The 17,045-nt window shown below is 39.4% G+C and overlaps 1 protein-coding gene and 1 long non-coding RNA gene across 4 annotated transcripts in view; one reads left to right on the forward strand and one right to left on the reverse strand.

Annotated features, from left to right (window-relative positions):
* Positions 1–17,045, forward strand: part of BIN3 (bridging integrator 3) — a 227,159-nt gene that overhangs the window by 138,254 nt on the left and 71,860 nt on the right. The window lies entirely within an intron of this gene.
* Positions 13,582–17,045, reverse strand: part of LOC138152034 (uncharacterized) — a 41,798-nt gene continuing 38,334 nt past the window's right edge. For 2 of the 3 annotated variants that reach the window (XR_011166006.1, XR_011166008.1), the window contains exons 6-7: positions 14,699–14,845; positions 13,582–14,406 (exon numbers count right to left, since the gene is read on the reverse strand). This is a non-coding gene — a long non-coding RNA (uncharacterized lncRNA). The remainder of the gene's footprint in view (positions 14,407–14,698; positions 14,846–17,045) is intronic. The other variant, XR_011166007.1, reaches the window with a different exon arrangement.

The raw sequence follows: 17,045 nt of genomic DNA on the forward strand, positions 1-17,045 counted from the left end.
CATGCTAAAGAGTCAACAGCTGGGGTCTTGAGATATACCAGGAATTTGTACTGCTCTCATCCCTACTGCCCCCTGGGTTTCTACTAATCAGTAACCTTGGAGAAAACCCTCTTGGTTTGTGGAATTTTGCTGAAATGACCAGGGGGATGAAGAAAAGAGAATAGGACCTCAAAGGTTCTCTGCAGCCATGTTGAGACTCTCTTGCTTGAAGCTTTGTGAAAACGAAAATGGGAGGATTGCTTTGCCTACAGCTTGACTGAAGATTTGCGAGGGAGAGCTTGGTGCCCAGACCTGTCAAGTCCGCTGCTGGGTAGTTTGGTAACTGCCTTGGCAGCTACAAAAGGTGAGGGTGGGTAGCGATGGGAAGAGGAGAACTAAATGCAGCAACCCTAATCCTACTGGGACAGGACTTCTGGAGCTTTGTTTCAGTCTCATTGGGAGCTCGCTGCCTGGTTTGAAGGTAGCTTTGGCTTTGGAAATTTTTCATATGGACTAACCAAGGAAGCAGGGCACAGAAGGTACTCTTTTTTATGCTTGGCCTTTGTTTTCTGCTAAAATACAAGACCGACATCTGCTTTTTTTTTCCCATGGGAAGTAAAAATGGAGGGGGGCAGGTAGGAAAAGAGGGAAAGACAAGTCCAAAGTTTGTCTTCAGGTCTGTCTTTGAATATTGATTCCTTTTGTTTCATATCTTTTGTCTTCCACAACACACACACTTCTCTCACCTTAAGAAGTCTCCTACCAGGCACCCCCGCCCCATCCCCTTCTTAATCGGTGTCTTTGCTAGGTTATATGATTTTCCCTCATCTCCAGCAGAGCCAGCACAGAAATGTGTTCCCCATTCTCACCCACCCAAATCTTTTCCTCACATTAGCTGTTTTCCTATCTCCCATTCTTTATCACTTTTTGCACTTATGGGAGTATGAGGCTTATTGCTGGAGAGTCATATTAGGGTTCTAGATGGTATCCAGTACTCTCCCCCTCCTCTACCTATTGGAGGGCAGGGGAGAATGGTGGGGAAAGGGGTATCTTAGCCACGAAGACAAACACTAGATAAAATAATTAATAAGGAAAGTGTTCAATAGCTACTCTTTAAAGGGACAATTCTTCTCACCATCTCCCTCCCCCCACTTCCCCACTCAGTGAGGAGGTGGTGGGTGGTATTTTTTATTGGCAAGTTACCAAGAAGCTCAGTCCAGGCCTGGGTGGAGCAGGTGCATTAGGGCCTTGGAGAAGAATGACTTTGAAGTGAGAGACACACAAGGAGAATGCAGTATGGAATCTTGTAAAGTTTCCCACCCACACAACTCTAGGCCAGTGTTGGCTACCATCTTGAATTTCCTCCCTCACCTTAGGAAACTCTTAACAATCTGAACTGTAGTTTTCCATAATGACAAGTGGGAAAAGGGGCTAGTTTTTTATTGATATTACCTATGACAGACAAGGCCAATGAGTGACCATATAAACTCCTCTAATATGATACTTAACTTCCAAGGCTTGATTTCAGTACTATTGTCTCTTTTCCCACAGTCTAGATTCCTACTTAGTACATAGTGCCTGTGGACGTCATTAAGACCTCTTTCTTATTAAGTGTTGGTTTCTACACTATGACATGTGAATGATTGCCCTTAGCATGATACCTTAGTGGGCATCTTTTCCAATTATATTAAGTCTTCAGGTTTGTACTTTTATTCAAGAATATACTGCATAATATATGTTCTGTAGCTTCTCATTAGTAGGTATTACTCAACATAACTTGACCAATGGGTTATTTGCCAATATGGCAGCCTGCCTGATTGGCACGAGCCCTATGTGGTGTAATCACTGATTCACACTTTGTAAACAGATAAGGTTGCCCCAGATATGATCACATCTGTATCCCAACCTGCCAGGTTTGGGACAGAAATGAGATGGGAGTGAAGGTTCAAATCCGAAACTTGGGACTTGAGTAAGTGGGATGGAGGTTTGGCCTAAATGAGGACACTCTGAGAAAATAATTATGAACACTGAGATTTTTTTTTCTTGCTCACGATGGCTTTCCTCTCTCTGTTTTAAGATAACAATTTGAAGTTCAAGTAGGAGGTTTCTGTGTATCTCGTAGAATAGAAATTATATTGTAGATTCATTAAAGACTAGAAGGAAATGGCTCTCTAAAAGGGAACGTGATGTTTAAAAATGGGTTCATAATCCCTTATCCAAGAGGTCCTCATTGGAAATTAATCACTGAAGGTTGAGGAGGAAGAGATGGAGTCAAAGAAAAAAGGAAAAGGCCTTTATAAAGCCCTTGAGCTAATGCCAGAAGCATGTGGGTAGATTGGTCATTGGAGACAGTTCAAAGATACCTCTAAACAGCTTCAACTAAAAGCCATTCATTTCTGCCAACCAGCCCTCATTTGTGGAGAAAGAACTTGTGAAGCTTACTTCAGGTTAGTCAGAGCCAGTTTCAACAAAATCAGACCTTCTTTTTGAAGAAAGACATTAAAAGTTAATGGGGGAAGGGAAGGAGAGCAGAAAGTGTCTGAAGTCTGAGTTGAGGAGAGAAGAGAAAGGAAAAAATGATTGTAAGGTATATTTCTACACAGAACAATCTAACAGACAGCTTCTGTTTGCATTAGGGTTCTAGCAAGAGTCTAATCATTAGAGATGCCATGAAAATAAACAATCTAGTCTCAGATGAACACTCACCACTGCACAGCAATTTTTTTAGTCTTCCCTGACATTCTCACACTCCATCTAGTGGTTGTCTCAAACCTACTTGTCTTTCCTCAAGTCTCCTACACCATTTCTTCTCCCTGACTTCTTAGCAGAAACTTTTTTCTATTTACTGATAAAATAGAGGCCATATAATGGGAGTTACCTCTTCTCACCACCTTTAAATGTACTTCAAAACCTCTCTTCACCATCCCCCATTCTGTCCTACCCTGTTCCAGTATCTGACAAAGAGGTATCCCTCCTTCTGCCCAAAGCCAGCCTCCGTACTTATGCCCTTGGTCCTTCTCTGGGAATTTTTTGCCATAACATGCACTCTCTTTAATCACTCCCCTACTGGCTCTTTCCCTACTGCCTAAGACCATGCCCAGATGTCCCTCCCCTCTCTCCTTAAAAATCCTTCACTTGACTTCCATTTCCCCAAGCTATCCTCTTATATCTCTCTATTGTTACACAACCAAACTTCTAGAAACAGCCATCCATACTCCTTTATTCCTACTTCCTCTCTTCCCACTCACTTCAACCCTTTGCAATCTGGATCTGACTTCTGACCTCACCACTCAACTGAAACTGCTCAAGGTTAACATTGAACTCTTAATTACAAAATAAGACTTCTCAGTAGAGTCCTTTGACATTGTTGACTATGCTCTCTGCATTTTCATGAAATTGCTTTTTTTTTTGTTCTCCTCCCACATGTCTGACCTCTCCTTGGTCTCCTTTACTGAGTCATAATCTATGTCATGGCCTCTAAGTACCCCCAAGGCAGTGTCCTATGCCCTCTTCTCTATACTTCCTTACTTGGCTACCTCATTAGTTCTCATCTATTAGGTCTATCAGTCATCTTCTATGTAGATGATTCCCCAGTCTCTATATCCATCCCTAATCTTTCTCCTAACATCTAATCCTGTATTTCCAACTGTTGGATATCTCCAATAAGAATTCTTTAACTCAAATTGTCAAAACCAAAACATCTTCCTTACTTCCTTCCTTTCTTCAAATCTACCTCTCCTTCTGACTTTCCTATTTCTATTAAGAGTACAACTATACTTCCAGTTACCCAGGTTTGCAGCAAGGACTCTTCCCTCTCCCTCACACCTTCTAGTCATTCAGTTGCCAAGTCTTGCCAATCCTGCCTCTACAACTTACCTGGAATACAGCCCCTCCTCTCTGGTTACATGCCTAGCACCCTAATTCAGGCCCTTATTACCTCTTGCCCAGACAACTGCAATAGCATCCTGATTGGACTCTCAGCTTCAAGCTTCCCATCTCTCCAAAACAGCCTCCACACAACTGCCAAAATAACATTCCTAAAGTACAGATGACCCTGTCACTTTTTTGCTTAAGAACTTTTAGTGATTATTGTCTCTTGGATTAAATACAAACTCTTCAGGTTGGTATTTACAGCCTTTATAATCTGGCTTCAGTTTACCTCTCCACACTGTTTTTTCATCACTCCCCTTCATTTTTTTATGCTTTGGCCAATTGGTTTATTTCCTCTCCTCCAAACTGAACATTCTATCTCTCCTTCCTTTTTCACCTTTGCACCAACTATCCCAAAAACCTAGAATACACTGAGCTTTACCACTGCCTCTTAGCATCTCTTCCTTTAAAAATCAGCCCATGTGCCACCATCTCCTGCAAGAAGCCTCTCCTTATCCCCTTATCTATTAGTACTCCCTTCTTGTTTACTTCTGTTTCCATGCCTGGTACACAGCAGGTCCTTAATAAATACTTATTGTATTGGATTTGGGCAAATTTTGTGAAACTTGTCCCAGCAGCCAAAATTGTTCTGATCGGTACCGTGCTGCAATCTATTGATGAACACCATATGTCCTTCTGGGCAGCTAGGTGATGCGATAGATGGATAGAGTGCCAGACCTGGAGTCAGGGAGACTCCCGTTTCTGAGTTCAGACACTTAGTCTCTGTGTGAACCCAGGCAAGTCACTGAACAACAACAACGTGTCTCTCTTTTTCTTTGGATCACCTATAATTTTTATTCAGTTTATGTTTGTAGGCCAGCCAACAGGCATTTATTAAGCACTTATTATATGTCGGGAACTATGGTAAAGACTGGGAATACAAAGAAAGGTTAAAAACATGGTCTTTGTTCTCAAGGAGCTCACAGTTCTAATGGGGTCGACAACATGCAAATAACTACATACCTACAAGATACATACAATGCAAATGGCTGCTAATTTCAGGGGGAAGGAACTAGTCACAGAGGGAACTAGGGAAGGCCTTCTATAGAAAGAGAGATTTGAGTTGAGTCTTAAAAGAAACCAGAAAAGCTAGGCATTGTCAGAGATAAGGAAGGAGAGCATTCCAGGCTGGGGGACAGCCAGAAAAACTGCATGGAGTTGAATCAGAAGACAGAGTTTCATGTGTGAGGAACAACGTGTAGGCAAGTGTAGCTGGATGATAGAGTTTGCATAAGGGGGGTAAAGTATAAGACACCTGGAACATGCTTTTCCATTATTACAACCATATAGTATTACCAAGGTAATACTGGTATTAAAAAAAAATGGGCTTGGGCCAGCTAGGTGGCGCAGTGAATAGAGCACCAACCCTGCAGTCAGGAAAAACTGAGTTCAAAGCTGGCTTCAGACACTTAACACAAAAACTAGCTGTGTGACATTGGGCAAGTCACTTAACCCCAATTGCCCTCCAAAAAGCAAAAAAAAAAAAAAAAAGATGGGCTTGAGCAACAATGAACAGCACTGGAAGCGCTTTGTAATTTCCCAAATGCTATATATTCCAATCTTTTCCTCCTATTCAGTTCTAGATCTAGCTCTTTAGCCACCTGCAATTCAAGTTGTAAGTATTGATGAACTAATTCAATTAACTAATTCAGTCAAACTGCATTACATAATCTGAGTAACAGGCAGTCTTCATCTGCTTCGTTTTTTCCCTGTGCAGTTTGCTAGGCCAATTTCCTTTGACTAACTATGGTTTGCAATGAGGGGATCCATGGTTTTTCAGGATTCAATAGAGTCATCAGAAAGAAACATTCTAGAGAAATCCATCATCTATAACCAATCCCTCTTTCACTTGGTCTTTGATTAAGACAGTCTCCATGGCAGTATGGCATGGCATATTAGAGATGTCAAACTCAGAGTCAAAGACTGCAATTAGCCTGCAAAAACTCCTGAATGCAACCAACCAGATTTTTGGAAAATAATTAATATAATAAATAAAAATACAATGCAACACAGAAAATGCTAATCTGTAGTTTTCTAAATCAAGATCCACCAGCAGAGATCCATCTCTATTTTGAGTTTGACACCACTGATGTTTGCTGTCTCAGAAATGTGTATCCCTGTTTTATGCTGTTTTATGATATTGGTACTCAACCATTGAAATCATCTCTATGGTTACATCTGTCATAGAATCTTGTATGACCTTATGTGCATGGAAGACATCTTGATGGTCAGTACTCAAGGAAAATGCAGTCAAAAGCAATAAGCACAATGGATTCTTATATTTACTATACTTCTCGTGCAATTGTGTGACTGTGAAAATATGATCTGCTATAGAGAATTGTCTTCAAAAGTTTGCCTGTACCTTTATGATGTTTTCATTGAGGACACCCACATTGTGTGAGCTTAGAGTCTAAGCTTGGGTGCGGTCTTTTGACTGAGTCTGAGTTTTACAGAACAAATCCTTTTAATAAGGGGATTTGTTCTGTGATGTCTGGATTGATTCAAAGGGCCACACTTGAGGACTTAGAAGGCCACAAGAGGCCTTAAGGCTGCAGGTTCCCTACCCCTGACAAAGACTTAATTTGCATAAAGATTTTGTAGGCATAAGCAAGTAGACTTGTAAGGAGTTGCTGTAAGGAGTCTCTGATACCGTTTTCTGGTTAAAAACAAACAAACCATTGTTCCATGATTTCTCATTTCTTTTGAATGTCTGTTGGAGATACCTTAAATATCAATCCCTGATTGCCATTAAAATTGTGTCAATTCAGCATATGTATGGATGTCCCACAAATGTTAACTCAGTTTTAAACTACTAATGCTTAGAACTGCGCCAAGACAGTAAAGATTAGGGGGATACTATGTATTTTTTCTTTGTGATCAATTAACCAGATTGCTTCAGATTCAGCCCTTTCTTCCTGTGGAAGAGTAAGAAAGAAATACAACTAGTCAGCAAAGCGTTAATGAAACTTCTAGAACAAAAGAAACTGTACTCACCCCTGAATGTGCTTTTTCCCCAATCTGGAATATAATTGGTATGCCCAAGCAGGTGTAGGATTCTTGTTATCTCCAGAAGGCTGGTACTTTTGCCTGTGCATCAGGCTCAGTATAAAACCTACAGCCCCCAAAATGGTGACCAGGACTGAGGTAAGGGTGTCTAGATGGCAATATGTGTGTAGCTGCATCTCCCAAACCAGGCCAGAAAAGGGACCCCCACTGGAATGGAAGGAAGGCAGATGGGCACATCTTGTATCCTTTTGTATGTGTGTTATTCTATCAGTTCTTTTCATTATATTAACTAGTTATATCAACAATAGATCTACTATTAATCAGATCAACTTGATGTGAGTTTTTTGTCTCTGACTTAAAATTCCAGTCCTGCATTACACAGCCAGGCCCAGACACTCTTCCTGACTTCATCTTCTTATGGGTCATGTCTACTTCCTCTCATGGTCTATAAGGTACTGAGGTTATAGAGTCCAGATATCATGCTTCCAGAGTCAGTAATAATAAGACTAGATAATTATAGGTTGACAGACCTATTACATTTCACATGTTCTCCTCCCTCAATTTTCATCCACACATACTCTCAAGATGATCTATCTGGCTTAAACATTGGTCAATGTCACTGATGATAGGATAAGTTGCTACAAAATGCTGGCATACCTTTTCCACTTTATATCTTTGTTGTTCTCCTTCCAGTTTCATCTGTAAATGCTCTAGGGATAATCAGGCTAAGTTGGGCCTAATACCAAGTTTTCTTCAGATTGTTTTCCCCTCCATTGGTTTGGGGTGTTATTACTGGGTTGTTTGTTTGGGGGTTTTTTTGAGACTTTGCCCCCATCTCATCCAAGCTGGAAGTATACTAGCCACTCATTTGATCCAATACCGAAACTGATTGATATGGAAGTTTTAACCTGTTCTCCTTTCCTAATTTGGTCAGTTAAAAATTTAGGTAGCCTTGTGGCTCTCTGCACCTGGAGATATTGTCATTGGATGTGATGGTTTCTCTCTCTCTTTTTAATTTTCTCCTAATTTTGTGTTGATTTTTGAAAACTGATATAACCAATAGATGATCTGACTATACAGTTCCCTGATTCTAAAGCATTAACACATTGGAAACTAATTCCCTCTCTGTTAAGGTATGTTCAGTTTCATTTTTTGAGATGCTCAGTTCTTGCCATATCAAGCCCTTTTCGACTCCCTTTGGGAAAAAGTATTCATGATATATAAATGTTTTTATAGTCTGTATTGATGATTTTCTTTTTTTTTTCTTTCTTGTGGAGGGTAATTGGGGTTAAGTGACTTGCCCAAGGTCACACAGCTAGTTTTTGTGTTAAGTGTATGAGGCCGGATTTGAACTCAGGTCCTCCTGTCTCCAAGGCTAGTGCTCTATTCACTGTGCCACCTAGCCTCCCCTGTATTGATGATTTTCAAGCCATTGACCACTTTTATTTCTTAATCTCAAAACATTTTAAAACATTTTTCATCTTTCTAACCTGTTCTTATCTTTACACTGAAGTTACCAAGTATAAGATGTGTGTATACACACACACATACATTTATACATATATAAAATGTATATGCACACACACATATAAAGCACATATTTACTGACAGTGGATAAAGATATCTTCCTAAATCTCTTCACCTTCTGCCATAGATGTTGGTGTATAAACTGTGACAGTCTTCATGATGGTTCATTTGCTTATGTTCATCATGAGCACTATAAGTGGAGGTGACCAGGTATTCTATGAAAGGATGTTTTATTTTATTTTGTTTTGCCTTTGGGTAGATAATGAAAGCAGCTCCTACAAGTTTATTATTTTCTTCTTTGAGGAGAACCCTTGAGCCCTCCTTCCATTTAACCACAACTTCATGTCTTCCAGTTTTATTTATAACCAAGAAAGTCAGCATGTATTGGGTTCCATTCTGCCAGTTATCAGTGGAAGTCATTGGACTGAGACCACATTAAAAGAAGCAATAGTTGAATGAATGTTTGTAAAAATCCCAAAACTATGTTATTCTTAAGATCCTTTAGCCCCTGTCCTACAACTCTGGGACAGTTACAACAAAGCAGACAGGATTAACGACCGTTTTTTTTGTATTTGTATTTTATTTTTATTTGTTTCATGGCCCACCCTGACCTACAAGTAAAACACCTGATGATGAGCTTCTCCATACTAGGCTAGGCTGGTTATTGGATAGCCGATACATATCTCACCTGGATTATACTTGAAACCTTTCCACCTTAGTAGAATGTACTAGAATGTGAACTCTGTTGACACAGTTTTCAATAACTTATGTCAGAATGAGGCATCAGAGTAGGATATCTTTGGAAGAGATACAACAAAGGAAGAATTCTATTAATATAGAGGACCAGTAATATTAAAGAAGATAAATAACAATAAAATAAATGGTTGTAGATGTCTACATATACACATAGAATGAGTAATTAACAAGGTGAACTCAAGTTCTTAACACAAGAAGGAAAAATCAACCCCAGATGTTTTATTGAGACTTGCTGGTATGTAACTCATTTAGAATATAGCTATGGCACGTAAGGGAGTTGTACTAGATGGCTCTTTGATCCTATGACCCTACCTAATTCAAATGGAAATAAAGGGGGTAACAAAGTACCATTGTCTATTAAGAATATATACTAATGTGGGGAAACACATGAACCAGAAGAGTGAATCATGATTGAAGATGTTTTGGGGAAGATCAATAGAAAAAGAAGGAATATTATAGTAGGAATATGCTGCAGATCACCTAGCAGAAGAAAGCAATGGAGTTTGGGAAACAGATAAAAACCTAGCATGGAAGCACAATGTAGCAATAATGTTGGTCTTCAACTATGGAGACATTTGCTGGAATTCTCTCTTGGCTAAAAGCAAGGACACAACTAATGTGTTCTTGATTTGCCTTAATAATTTCATTCTTCAAAAGTCAGAAGTACCAAACGATACAGAGCATTTATATTTCTGGATGTGATTCTAGACAACAGGAGGGAATTACAACTCTGTCTCAGAGTTTATGATAAACAAAGTATGAACACTCCTCATAGTTTGACAAGTACCTTAGATTTTGAAAGAAAAGGTTTCAAAGTGTTGAAAGAAAGGATCAGTAGATTCCCGTGGCTTAAAATTATATAAGGAGGTTAGCCCAACAGAAGTGGAAGTTCTCAAGAATGAAATTCTGATTATACCAACGCAAATGATTCTGGTAAGGAAGAAAATAAGAAGCTCTCCAAAAGAACTGGAAAAGGTAATAGCAAAACACTCCAATATCTTTGCCAAGAAAACCCCAAATGGAATCCTGAAGAGTTGTACACAACTGAAATGAGACAACAACAAACTCAAAGGACTGGTATGGATACACAGGAAATCTATCTAAACCAATTTAGATTTTTAAGATGCTGAAAGCTAGAGGCAGGTAAATTGATACTGTATACAAAAGAGTGGCATGGTCCTATATGGATACTATCAGGAACAGAAATATCTACAACAAATTGGGGTTGGTGACAAATTACAACAACAACAAAAAATATAGCTTTTAAAGCTATATTGGAAGGAAAAGAAGTGACATATCTGCTACATGGAATGAATGAGGCAGTATAATAATGGATATCAGAGAGAAAATAGAACTATAGAACTCTTGCCTTGCATTTGTTTTCTCTAACAAGGAGAGCAATCTTCACGCTAGAAATGAATAAAATTAGTTAACAGAGAATTAATATTTAAGATAATAGAAATGAGATGATAAAATAAATCTGACCACTCTCAAGGAGCTGGTCACCAGACTTGATGAACTACATCCCTTGATATTGAGGATTTGATTATTGATGATATTTGAAAAACCTTGGAGAATAGGGCTGTGGTTGCAGTACTGAAGAGAAATAAATGTTATCCTTATTTTCAAAAAGAGGAAGAGAGTAGATTCTCCAAACTAAGCTCTACTTAGATCACTAATTAGATCCGATTATTCACATTATGATTTTGGAAAGAGGAGTAATCAACAAGAGCTACCACAGGTTCACCAAAAACAAGCTATGCCAGACTTAACCTAATTTCCTTTTATGGACAGGATCACTAGTCTAATAGACCATGAGAATATTGTAGACATAGAGGTTTGGATTTCCTCGATGTATTTTATGAAGTTTCTCATGGTATCCATGTGAAAAAGATGGAGATGTGAATCAGAGGATAATATAGTTAGGTGGAATCTGAAGTGCTAAATGACTGCCACCTAAAGAGTAATGATCATTGGATCCATGTCAGCCTGGAAGAGGTCTAGAAGTATAGTGATGAAGGAATTTGTATCTGTCCTTGGTCCTGCTCTCTTCAGCATTTTTAACATAGATTTTGGTGAAGGCGCAGATGGTGCCAAATGTGTGGATGACACAAAACTAAGAGGGATAGCCAATACATTACATGACAGAGTGAGGAAGCAAAAAGATCTCAACATGCTAGAACAATGAGTGAACCTAATAAGAGGAAATATAATAGGGATTAATGCAACTTGGGTTATAAATGTTTGTTAATTGGGTTAAAAAAATCAGCCTCATACATATGAGATGAGGAAGACAGGGCTAGAAAGATAGTTCATGTGAAAATGCTCTGGGGTTTTCAATGAACTGCCAACTCAATGTGAGTCAACAGTGTGATATGGGTGTTAAAAAAAACAACAATCTTAGGCTGAATTAATCACATATAAAGTCTATGGGGGGGTGGCCATCCTGTTACCCTCTGCCCTGATCAGATGATATATGTATATCTCCAATGCTGTGTTCAGCTCTGGGTGTCCCGTTTTAGGGAAGATTAGAACATGTCCAGAAAAACAAGCATGCAAGATTGTGAAAGCACTGAAAACCATGCCAACATGAGGACTGGCAAAAGGAACTGAAAATTTTTTACCTGAAGATGAAAAAACTCACAGAGTCATGATAGCCCAGATAATTGTTACATGGCAGAGGGATTAGACTTGTTCTTCATGGCCCTAGAGGACAGAATTAGGAGCAATAGATAGAGAGCATGAGAGAGACATGTGTAAGCTCAGTTTAAGGAAACAGTTCCTTAACAATTAAAACTGTCCAAAAGTGGGATGATGTGTTCCCCAAGAAGTAGGCTGCTCTTACTGTAGATCTTTAAGTGAAGGCTAGATCAGGTATATGATAGCTTATCAGGTATATGATAGAAGGGATTCCTATTTAGGCATGGCCTGATCTCTGAGGTTCCTCATGATCTAAGTCCATTTAAAGTCTGCTACTTTTTAACTTTGAAGTTCACCTCTTAGGGGGGAAAAGACCCTTGTTAATTTACAAAGCAAGTTTTGTTTATTTGAATTAAAATATCTTAAAATCATATTTTTAGCAGAAATTTATAAAGAGACAGTTAAACAAAAAGAAAATTTAGACCTTGTTTCATTAACCTGTAATGCAAATCAGAAAGAGTTGGTGTCCCCAGTTGGCCCTTACTCTGTCCCCACTCCTGACTCCCCAGGGTTTGGAGCTGATATGATGACTGCCATCATCACACCTGGACACCAGGAAAGTATTCCTACCTTTTTTATGTAGACCTTAAGGAGAAACAGCAGCTGCTTTCCCTTGACAAAACCCACAAGTGGCTTGATTTTGTAACAATTAATTTTAAAAGAATCCTACTTCAAATACTTCCCCCCAAAAGACACAATTTTATTGCTATGAATGATCCTTATACCAACAAAGATTTCAAGTCCCCCTTCCCCCACGCCTTAGTATCATGAGTTGCACTGGCCAAAAATTATTCATCATCTGGGGGCCAACCTTCTGCTAAGGAGCCTCTCTGAACTCAGCTAAGCTGGTTCTTGGATGACAGACAGAAAGTCTGTTGCCAGCCCATACTTAAAGCCTTTCCAACTTGCTAGGACCTGCCAGTACTTGGTATCCATTGGCATAGTCTTCAAGAACCCAGGATCATAAGATCATAGATTTAGATCTAAGAGAAATGTCTAGTCCAATGTCTTCATTTTACATATGAGGAAACTGAGAAGATCACACAAGTAGTAAGTGAAAGAGAGGATTTGAACCCACGTTCTCTGACTCCAAATCCAGCATTCTCTCCATTACACCAAACTGGTTTCTTGATACTGTTATGAGGCAGTAGAGGATGACCTTAGTGGAAATATCAAGGAATTTAAAAACCCAACTAATAAGAAGAGTTACAGATCCCAAGTGTCTGGATTGGTCTGGATGCTAAATAAAGATATTCTGATTCTGGCCTTAGGTGGAATTGGGTTGTCAAGACTTCCAGAAATTAATGGGATCATCAGTTTTTCTCAGGACCTTCTTCCACATATTCTCTCTGGGTCTAGTCCTTGATCATACTTTTGGTTCTGGACTAGACATCTGTCATTACATTTTTACAAACTCTGAATATTTTAAGCATAATTTAAAAGTAACACAAAAATCATTTCTGCCAAGTGAGGAGGGCATTCTGATCCATCACACAAAATCTTTAGAACCAATACTTTCTTCTCTTCTTAACCTCCTGAAATCTGCCTTCATTCTTCATATTTTCTAGATGGGTCATGACAGAGTTTCCCATTTAACTCTGTCGCATTTGCCCTGTTATTTATTTTGCTTTAGAAAAATAACTGAATCTGGGCTTAGGAAACCTAAAATTTTCAGGGTCCAATTTGACTCCAAGGTTCTGTTCAGTCTCATCTGATGCCACCCTTCTTTTGAACACTTGTTACTCCAGCTGGTCTCCCAGTGCCTCTCTCCCTCCAATCAGAAACAACAATAATGAATAATAGGCAGGCAACAAGTATTTATTAATCACTTACTATATGCTAAATGATATAAAATAATAGTTCACATTTATTTTATAGTTTAAAAAGCACTTTCCTCACAATACTATGAGGAAGGTAGTACAAGTTTAGCTCTGTTTTATGGCGATATAAATGGAAACTAACAGAGGTAACAGAATTTGCTCAGAGTCACACAACAGGAGAGCCAAGGTGACCCCAAATCTTCTTCATCCAAGTCTAGTGCACCCTCTGCCCTTCCTAATTGTTTTACAGAATCTTTCTCTACCCAAGGTTTTGGGCAATTTGTGCCTTAGGAGAGAAGGAATAAGTAGAAAATACAGGCAATTTTAAGGCAAATTCCACTGATATTGAGATTCCAATTCTTCTGGACCATCAATTAATATCCCACCCCACCTCAACCCTTACTTCTTCCACTCACTATGACCTCAAAAAAAAAAACTAGAGTCCTTGTCACATATGTGATAGGTTTGGGCCCAAATTCAGCCAAGGGATGATCATCCCTTGCCACTTTACAAATTTCTATTTCCCATTGATTAGCCATATGTTGAAATCAACACTTCCACTATTACCATCACCACCACTACACAGACAGACACATACACACATACATTTATACATCTAGAACGTGAATTTCCATTTCTAATACCATTCATTAAGTGTCAATATGGAGCGTGGAGTTGGCTGGTCCATCTGCAAAGTTAAAAAAAAATGTCATTAGACTATTTTCTATATCAGTGTGACCAATGTAAGTAAAACTTGCAGGTATGCCAAGGGGATACTCCTGGAAATCTTTCTTGATCTTAACTATATTTATCCATCATTATCCAATATCTGGGTCTCTCTAGCCAAGTCAAAATAGCTGCTATACGGTTGCCCCCTCCATGATGTTTTCCCTGAGCACTCCAACTAGAAATGATCCCTCCCTCCGTAAGTTCATCAAAATACTATTTGTCCTTTTCCATGCTCTTCATTATCTTCTTACTTGTAGTGTAGTTATTGGTGGGACTGTCTCCTCTGGTGCAGCGGAAAGAACCCTAGATCTGAGGGGTGAGACAATGAGACCTAGGATATCGTCCTGGTTGTGATCTCTGGTGAGCCTCTTCATTTCCAAGAACCTCAACCTCTTCATCTATGAAATGGACATAATAATAACACTGACCTCAGAATGAGTCAGATTGACTATTAAATGAAATAATGTATGTGAAGCACTTGATGAATTTTAAAGTGTTCTGTAAATGTCAGTCATTATTACTAATCACTAATTACTTGGTACTTAATACTAATCACTAAGTAGTTAGAGATAAGGATTAAGTCATTGCTTATCTTGATACCTGCCCCAGAATTTATCATGGTGTCCTACCCAGAGTAGGGAATGAATATTTGTTCAATTGAATTAAAGTGCATTAGCACAAAATTTTTTTCATGGTCCTCTGGGTCTGTACTCTTGCCTCACCTCTGCCCAAACTGTGTTAAATTCTTGGGTTCTGTGAAAGCACATCTCAGGTGCCCTTAACAATGGGGCTTCTCGTGATTCTCCCCACTGTTAACACTCTCACTCTTGAAACTTTCCTGTTTGCCTTTGTATTACTTGTATTTACTAGCATGTGTACATATTGAATCCTGCCCTTTCTGCCCCAGTAGGATGTAAGTTCTTTGAGAGGAGGAACGACTTTGCTTTTTTATACCAAGCACCTAGCAGTTGTAGCACAGCAAGAATTTAATACATTTGTTTTTACCAAAATTACAGTGTCCTGTGCAAAGAGAGAGAAGGATATATAGGAAGGGAAGGGGGGAAGAATAAGCATTTATTAAGGACCTATTATATATGCCAGGCACCATGCTGAGCTTTATAATTATTATCTCATTTGATCCGAACATCAACCCTTCAAGTTAGTGCTATCATCCCCATTCTGCCATTGAGGAAACTGAGGCAAACAGGGGTTAAATAATTTGCCAAGAGTCACACAGCTAATAAACACCTGACTCCAGACCCAGCACTCCATCCATTATACCACCCAGCAGTATTCCCCAAATTTACTTCCCTTTCCTAGGAAGTGTATTTTCCCTCTTCTTAGAAAGGCAGTGTAGTCCAGTCAAAGAAGTTGCTGGTTCTGGAGGCAAAAAAAATCTGAGTTCCAATCCCACCTTTGTCACTTGTTAGCTGTGTGACCTTGGACAAGTCACTTGACTTCTGAGGATTTCTCATCAGTAAAATGAAGTGGTTGGAATAGATAATCTTCAAGTTTCCTTCCAGCTCTTAATATATGATTCTGCAATCCTGTATCTCTGAAACTCAGACCAATTTCTTGTCTTCCCCAGTTCTTTCTTTGTAACTGTCCAAAATTAGAGGACTTCCTGTATTTTACATTCATGGCAGTGGTTTGAGTCGTCTATGAATTTGGCAGGTGTCCAAGTGACAGACACTCAAGGTGTTCCAGTAGCAGCAGCCACCCACATCTGGCTTGTTCCCTGCTTTCCACAAGCCTACAGAAAAATAGGCTGCCACTTAATTAATTGATTGATTAAGCATTTAAGGTATATAGTACATAATTAGGTCATCAGCCAGGTGGTTTTATCCGAGGCTAGCTAGTGCCCATGTGCTTGTTTCCCTAAAGGTTGTAGTATTCTCACTGCTCAGCAGAGGGAGATAGCCTACAAGTTCTTAGAAAAGTCCCCTTTTCCCACTGGTACCTCTTATGGAGGCAGGAGATATAGACACTGACCCTATTTGGTCCTGATCTATGAGTATAAATAAAGTAAATAGACTACCACTCTGAAACATGAGAATTATGGACATCTCTATTTGGTGCAACTCCCACCCCTGTTTTTGTCTAGGAAATTCCCTTCAATGCAAGCAAGCTTCTTTGTAATATACAAACAATCCACCATATGGCCTTGCACATTTGAGCATGCAAGAAAATCAGTAAGATGCTTGTTAAGTTCGCTCTGAGGCATGCTCAGTCATTTGCCTCCCACCAATCCTTCATCCATCCTTACTGGTCCCTGCAGTAGAAGGAGAAGGAATCACTGAATGGAGTGGCTAAGATTTTCCTCTCTACCAACTGGGGGCTCAAACAATCAAAGAAAACACAGAGAAAGCCCCAGAGATTTGGGCCAAGTGTGGCAGCCTGATCTCACCAGCTACTGAGTTTTCACTGTACCTAGCAGGCTATCTCGAACTCTTACCACCCCAGTGCCTCTTCTGACTTTGCCCAGCAAAGCCCTCCAGGTTCCATCTTAATTCTACCTTCACTGTGCAGTGTCTCAGCACAGCCAAAAACAGCCAGCAACTACTGGCTCCCTGCTCTAGCCAGAGTTTAGTCTCCTTT

Source organism: Petaurus breviceps, unplaced genomic scaffold (assembly GCF_028583685.1).
Source record: "Petaurus breviceps papuanus isolate PSGF00001 unplaced genomic scaffold, PetGlider_PUasm1.0 90919, whole genome shotgun sequence".
Lineage (NCBI taxonomy): Eukaryota > Metazoa > Chordata > Mammalia > Diprotodontia > Petauridae > Petaurus > Petaurus breviceps.